The following is an 8477-nucleotide window of genomic DNA, read 5'->3' on the forward strand; positions in this document are numbered from 1 at the left end:
CCCGTTTCCAGCCCAATCCACTGCCATCCCTATGCCCAAGTTCATGTGCTACCGGGACCAATGTTGTCAGTATCGGTATCGGCCCCAAATGGTACGATCGACAGATACCGATACTCAAGTGAGTCGTTATGTATCGGCCAACAAATAATAATAAAACATTAAGTGCCAATCAGAACGTCACGACAAGTGTTAAACTACACCCATTTAAAATATTGAAAAATATATTTTGAGTATTTTTTACATTTAATAAAAAATAGCAGATTCAGGGGTGTTAAGTCTGCCGATAAGATGAGTATCGGCATGCACCGATACTGACAACATTGACCGGGACTACTTTGGCATCAAAGGGTCAAAACTCGATGAAGTTCATGAATTCCTATGTCTTCAACTCTGCCAAGATTTTCTAGTCATTAGGGACTACTCTCTAATCAACTAGTAAGAGCTTAAAAAAATCCTTGCAAAACTGGACGAAACGTTATGTGAAGCCTAAAAGATGTGCCATTTCAAGGATTTCAGTCTTTCAAATGGTTGCAGGAAACCTGAAAAAAACAAGACGCTCGTAGTGGGTGTTTGGATGTATGCACCAACATCTCTGGGATAAATAGTGGTGACCATTTTGCTCCATAGAGAAATATCCCAACTTATCCCAGTTTTTCTGGATAAGTAGGTCTATCAGGGAAGACTAATTGAAACAGCGCTTGGTGAATATGTCCAAATTTGGAGATTTGGTATTTCAACAGTCAGGAACCGTTTCCTCTATAAATTTCACAAGAGACTTCATGGAAAAGAAGAGATTTGCTTTATGAAACTTACAAAAAATAACCTCCAACATATTTGCAGAAAATTAACATCCAACCTGAGGTTCTATTCAATCCAAATCCAAAGCCGTTTGAAACAATATTTGTCCTCCAAAAAACAGTATAATCAATTCTCCATGGCTAGCAAAACCAACTTTTTAATTAATGAATGCCAAAGAATGAAGTACCAAGAATATTATATCATGGTAGACCCACCAATTAACCCTGGGATACCCACCTAAAAAAACCAAGTAATCAAACCAAGAATAGAATAGACATATTCAGCTAGGAAGGCAATATGGAAACGGCAAAAAACAAAAACGGTAATTTCCTGAAGGAAAAAAATATTTATTCCACTGAATAAATTCCCAAAAAAGTTAAAAGGAAAGTCACAACGTCCAGAGAAAATGGATAAACTAATTCAAATTCCGGTTACAATAAATAAAAAATAAAAGTGAAGGGAACTGAAGAGAGAGAGAGAGAGAGAGAGAGAGAGAGAGGCTAACAGGGTAATAAAAAGAACAGCACTAAAGAATTAAAATAGATCAGGAGAGAAAAAGACAATAGAGAGTTTTCCGATTATAGATCAGAGAAAGCAACCCTATTCTTTATTCCCGTTTACAGAAGTTATATCAGAAAATGAATGACCATTGTGGTCACCTCAAGCAAGTTTATACAGTGAAAAAACGAGCAAAGAAAGAAAAAGTTTAAAATGTAGCATTGTTTGGGACTACGTAAGCTAGGCTTCTACAAATACATAAAAAAATGAAGAAGCCTCTAGAAATAAAAAATGCATAATAAAAAATAGAAAGCCAGAGCATACACATTAAGCACCACATGATAAAGAAGTAAAAATAAAAAAAAGGAAACAAAGTGAAAAGATGTTGATATTGTCAAAAAACAATAGTTCGATAATGGATTTTGCAGAGAATAAAGTGAACATATCAAAAGCCCATGCTTGAGTAAGAAGAAAAGTCTCTTCATCTATAGAACCAGCAGTAAAACATGAAAAAAAGAGCAACGGTAAAATGGTAGATGTTAAAAAGAAGGCATATGAAAGTAACAACATCCATATGTATAACTGCAAATAAATAGAATAAAATAAGATTTTTTTTCATCAGGAAAGAATGTTCATAATATTGAAAGCAAAAAGAAGAATGGCTGGAACAAAAACAAGAACAAGGGTATGTGAAAACATAAACAATGATGGTAAGCAAATAAAAAAAACCATTTTGATAAGAAAATGCTTTCCTTTGGATGATATAAGCTGGGGTGGGGAATGAAAGATTTGTTAACGGCACAAAACACAATGAAGGAAAAACAGATCACATATTGAGAAAAAAAAAACATATGGCTAGAAGATGAATGAAGACTTAAACCTACTGAAAGATGAAAAAAAAACAATGTTTGAGAATCCACAAAACCATAGAAACCTATACAAACACAGCAAAAAAAGCAAAATCCATAACAACCAACAAACATATAGCTAAAGAATGAACTAAAAATATGAACAAGAACACATTTTTAAGCAAGAAGAAGAAGAAATCATTTTTCACTATAAACCAAAAAAAAGACATCTTCATTTAAGATACATAAATTTTTTTTTTAATAAAGGCATATAAGGTGAATAAGAGCATACCCATGAACAAGAAGCAATGAAATACCAATATTCTCTTCACTATTTCACCAAAGCCCAACCTTTGTTGTAGCCTTGAGCCCTCCATGTCTATGAGAGGAATGAAGAAAAGAGCAAACCCATGTGACACCTTGAGCATTGAGGTTTATATAAGAATACTAGTCATTGGCATAGTTGGTGTCTTCCTCTTTTGGCTCTGCAACTCTTCCCTCTCCTACTTTTTTCCTCTATTCTTTTTCTCACGTCTTTTCTTTTTGATGTATAGTTTTACAAGGAGGGAATAACGGAGATATTGAAAGGATTGTTTTTTTTATATTGCTCCACAGCCGTTTCATTAAAGGGTGCTACGACAGCGGAACTTTGTTATGGAATTAATCGATAGTTTAGGAAGCGGTATGAATCCATTGAGATGGCAATTTTGATTCCTAAAATACCCTTGGTTTTTAGGTGAAGTACACACAAGCAGGTGGATCTGGATCTTATATCTCTATTTTATGGAGCAGACATGCAGGATCCGGACTAGGTTGGGTACTGGAGCTTAGCTGTCCTGGACCCAACCAAGCAAAGCAAGTTTTTTTTTTATTTTCGACAGGCAGACCCCTACCAGTTGTATTCGAACTTGCAACGTCCCGACACAAGGGGACGTACGCTCCTGCCAGACAAGGAGAGACCCGGTTGGTAAGCAAAGCAAGTTTTTACTGCAATGCTTTAGTAGGTCCAGATCCGGCCTTTTGCTAAACATGTATGCAACACATGTATATAAAGTACTTTGGTCTTTCCTAAAATGGACCCGTATGGAGTCGGGGTGGCAATCGTGTCGGGTTGGCGGGTCGACCCGACGGGTTGGTGGGTCAGCATACCTCAACCCGAACCCGACCCGTTTATTAAACGGGTCGGCTGTGGCAAACACGAACCCGGCCCGTTTAATAAACGGGTAACCCGACACGACCCGCCAACCTATTTAATAAATGGGTTGGGTCGGGTAAACGGGTTCTCAGGTTCGAGGGTAAGGTTGGCGGGTCGCCGGGTTGGCGGGTCAGGTTGGCGGGTTGGCGGGTTGACCCACCCGACTAACCTGTTTATTAAACGGGTCAGCCGCGTTGGCATACCCCGAACCCAACCCGTTTAATAAACGGGTTAGGCGGGTCGACCCGTTTATTAAACGGGTTGGCTTAAGCCCAACCCGAACCCGCCTAAGAGTCGGGTTGGCGGGTCGTGTCAGGTTTTGCCACCCCTAGTATGGACCACTTCAAAAAGTCATATATGCAGGTGTTTTCTTCTTAGTTTCAGCCTATGAGCATGTTTATTAATTGGTTATTTTTTCACAAAGGATTAGGAAATCACCTTCGGAATAAAAAATTATAGTCGCATTATAGTCATTGCCCCGAGAGTATAAACCTTGACCACGGGCCTAGTGGCTGCCTCAATACCAAATCCCTTTGGGCATGGTTATTAATCGGTTGTTTACAACATAAATCAAACTTTATTTTTGACAAGTGAAGCAAACTCCTCAATTTTTAGATTCTTATAAAAAAAACTGTGAATATGTAAACAATCTCTAATCTATTAGACTTTTTCCAATAAATAAACTTTAAAAATAGCATCTTGAAGGCTTGGTTTGCAAGACTAGATAAAAACAAAAAAAATACTACAGCAGGATGCAACCATCCATACTCAAATTAGTAGGATATACCAATCAATCTCTTTCTCCATATATATATATATATATATATATATATATATATATATATATATATGAGTGCTAAATGAAACATGCTAAATAAGTTTTTAGGGTTTTTCTGTTTTGTTTTTTAAATTCTGACCACACAAACGTGATCTATGTACTTGATTCTATAGGGATTAGCTCTTGAAGCTTTAGATTCTTAGGTGGGTTTCTATAACCTTCAAAAAATCAACTGTCCAAAACCTTTGTAAATTTTTTAGGCTTCAAATATCATTTTTTTCATCCAAAACACATGATCCAAGCGTAGATTCTTTGTAAATCGACCATGCCCAACACATTTATGCGGTAGAAACTGTGAAAAAAATACCAAAAGAATAGAAAAAACCCATTTAGAACATTTCTCTCTCTCTCTCTTTATATATATATATATATATATATATATGATAGCATTTGCTGTTCTCGTGGGTATGGAACTCTCTAATTCGAACTCATCAAGTGAGGCTGTTTTGACCAAATATAACTTTATTGATATGTTTAGCATTGTCAAAATAGTAAGAATCATCCCTTTGATGGTAGTTTTTAGCATAAAATTATATTTTTTTGTGGTTTGAAATTTTGGTATATTGTTGTGTCTCATTTTTTGGGTATTGTTTATACTGTACTGCATTTTCTGCCTAGGGAGGATAAAAAAATATCGTTCAAGAATTGATCCCTACTGTTTCGTCCATATTAAGCATATCTATGTAGTCATATTTTGTCAAAATGGACCTGCTCCCTTGAGTTCCACCAAGGAGTTTGTAACGCATACTAAGCACGTCATCTCATTGTCCCACTCCTGTGTTTGGGATTATGCAAAAGGCTTATGAGTCATGATCTAGTGCAATATGATTGCACAAAAATTTGTGCTTTAAGCATCATATTGCTCTTCATCCATCAGGTCTTGGGTCCCACACCTGACAGGCCCTGTCCCCCAGAAGGAGGTGCACAAATATTTGTGCAATAATATTGCACAAAAAAAAAATTTACTGTTGCGACTGTGTCGTTGCATCAAATCAGCCCAAAATTGATTCGCAATTAGCTGTTTCGTTTTTTTTATGTTTTAAAAACTGGGTTTAAATATTATTTAATATTTTTTGACATTTTATTGACACGTGTCATCTGGTGGATAAAAGTTGTCCAATTGGGCTCGTTTGATAATCTAAATCGACCGATTCTCTTGAAAATCGATCCAAAGCCGATACGGATTCTGACATCATTGCGTCAAACCGAGTTTTCTAAGGTCAAAGATTCAATATCAAATCTTACCGGCATTATTGCCCGTCGCATTTTCACGAAAGAGAAAAAAGGTGTTTTCTTTGAGCATTTTCGTCATTTTTCCTTACGTTCTTCTTTCGACAATCCAAGGTGTCAAGCAGTCCAACTCAAGGACGGAATGCTCCTTGCTCATTATTCTCAATGTCATAGACGTTCTCGAGGGGCACTCTGTTCAACGAGTGGTATTTTAGTCATTCATTGACAACGTGCAGCCACTGACAGCCCTGTATGACGTACACAATTTCATTCGGACAAGAAAAGGCCTTTACATTTCAACAATGACGATGGTGTCCTCCCTTCTTAACAGATCTGATGAAAGGCCATTTTCGGCATTTCATGCTGTCTGACCAATAGATTGAGCTAGATTTTCTCATCCGAGACTCTGACTCTGAGTTCTGAACGCCTCTTAACTCAGGAAATCATGACGAGGACATTGCTTTTTGATCGTGGGTGGGAATCATTTTAGGGCAAATTTGGAAGCAAGAAAATTTTTAATTTAAAAGAAAAATTTTGCCTTGGAGAAGTTTTGATATAATAATTTTTTTTCAAAATGAAAAACTCTCACTTGTTTGTATAGTGAGAGAAAAACAGAGTAAACAATATGAGAAAAATGAGAGAGATTGGTTAACTTCACCCGGTTTTACACAGAGAGACCTGAAAATGATGGCAGTGGAAAGAAGATGAAAGTGAAAAAAGCTCTTGTTGCGGCAATCCATGGAATAAGATGCTTTGTGGACGAATGGTTTCTCTAATGCAAAAAGAAATTTTGATAGAAAAAAATTTTCACCTCTCCAGATGAAGAAATTTTTCCTATAAAAAGAATATTTCTTTCAAAAAAATTCTTAAGTTTGGAACAGGTGAAAAAGTTTTACTTTGTCTTTCTTACTTTCACTTTTCCTACTATTTTCTCACCTCCAAACATGCCCTGGGTATTCTTATTGGCGTCAAGGATGAAAGATGAGTATAAATTTTATATGATAATTCTCATGACCCTCACGACTTTCTCATAGTTTGTTGAGAGCCTATGAGCTGCTCACGTGGGAGTCTTGGAGCGTTCATGTGATTTCGAGTCACATATTCCATCTAGTGATTTGAAATCACATCAGTCTGAATGTGATTTATGTTTTTCATTTTTATTTTCTGATCTTGCAGACAATCGAAATCTCATGAAAAGTTACCAAACATGCGCGTAAGCTAAGGTTTGGGTCGCACACCATAGTGACAAACGTTTTAAACGACAATTTCTAGTTTTACACAAACTTGCGAGAAATTGAAAAATTTTCATAAGTCTCGCATTTTTTTGGCAAAATCTCGGCAATAAAAAAATATATTAAAAAATATATAATTTATTTTTTATAAGAAAATATTAATCAAAAATATTTAAAAATAAAAAAGACACATTTTTTGGCGATAAATAGCCGTTTAAAGCATAAATATCGTGTTTAAATCACGATATTTATGTTTTTTCATAAATCTTGCGATATTTTGAAAATCTCAAGAGAAATTGCCGTTTTAAACGTTCAGACAATTTTTCGTGATATTATCGCAGGATTTTTCATAAATCTTGCGATATTTTGAAAATCTCAAGAGAAATTGCCGTTGCGGTTGAAGGGGAAGTTTTATAGGACGACAATTAGACCCGCTTTACTATATAGTACGGAATGTTGGGCTGCTAAGAGACATCGTTTTCAAAAAATGAGTGTAACTGAGATGCATATGCTTCGATGGATGTGTGGAAATACATTAAAAGATAAGATTCGGAATGAGAAAATATGTAAGAAGGTAGGCGTTGCATCCATTGAAAATAAGATAAGTGAGAATCGTTTACGATGGTTTGGGCATATTCGGTGAAGGCTTAATGATGCTCCAGTTAGAAGGATAGAGAAATGGGAAAATATATTAGCTAAAAGAGGTCAGGGTAGGCCTAAGAAGACTTGGATGAAGATGATAAGAAAGGATATGAATGCTTTGAACCTCACCGAGGACATGACATTGGATAGAAATGATTGAAGGACTCACAATGATTTTCTTTTTGGTTCATATCGCCGACCCCAATTGTTTGGGATGAAGGCGTTGTTGTTGTTGTTGTATTATCGCAGGATTTTTCATAAATCTCACCATATTTGTCACTATGGCAGACACCCTGGTACCCTGGCTTACCTAGATCTAGTTACTAAAGTTTGGATCCAACCAGGTTTAATAATATATAATACACCACTAGATTTAATTTCAAGACAGTGAAAAACCGAGGGCTCATAATTTATGAAGTTGATTATATTTGCTACAATGAGATATGATGATGAAAACTGTTAACGTGGTAGATGTGTTCAACATAGTCATTTTTTGTTGTGAGTTGCCTCTTGGATCTTGTTTTTTTCTACGAGAATGTTTTTTTTTTCTTTCAATTGAACACTCATTAACTACGGCTATCGATTTTTCAATCATGCAAAACGCTTCCTCAAATATCAGAATCCTGCAGTATAAATGCCAATCGGCAGAAAATATACCATGTAGGCCCAGATCGACTAAAAAAATAAAAACATAACAAATATGCAACACCAGTTCAATTGTACTTAGGTGGCAATCGGGTCCGGTAGGCGGGTTGTGTCGAAGGGTTGGCGGGTCAGCATACCTCAACACGAACCCGACCCATTTATTAAATAGGTAACCCGACACGACACGGTTAACCCGTTTAATAAACGGGTCGTGTTGGGTAAATGGGTTGGCGGGTCAGGGTCGGGTAAATGGGTTGGCGGGTCGGGGTCGAGTAAATGGGTTGACCCACCGGCCTAACCCGTTTATTAAATGGGTTAAGCGGGTCAACCCGTTTATGACATGAACCCGTTTAAGCCAAACCCGAACCCGCCTAAGAAGCGAGTTGGTGGGTCGGGTTGGCGGGTCGTGTCAGGTTTTGCCACCCCTACCTACAATTGCCGCAACATAGCTCTATCTACCAAAAGTGGGATATAAATATATAGATACGTATAACATGATTTATTTACTAAGTTAGTAAGTTTAATCACCTTTCACATATCATTATATTAAA

This window comes from Nuphar pumila, chromosome 7 (genome assembly GCF_984573655.1).
Source record: "Nuphar pumila chromosome 7, dmNupPumi1.hap1.1, whole genome shotgun sequence".
NCBI classification, from domain to species: Eukaryota; Viridiplantae; Streptophyta; class Magnoliopsida; order Nymphaeales; family Nymphaeaceae; genus Nuphar; species Nuphar pumila.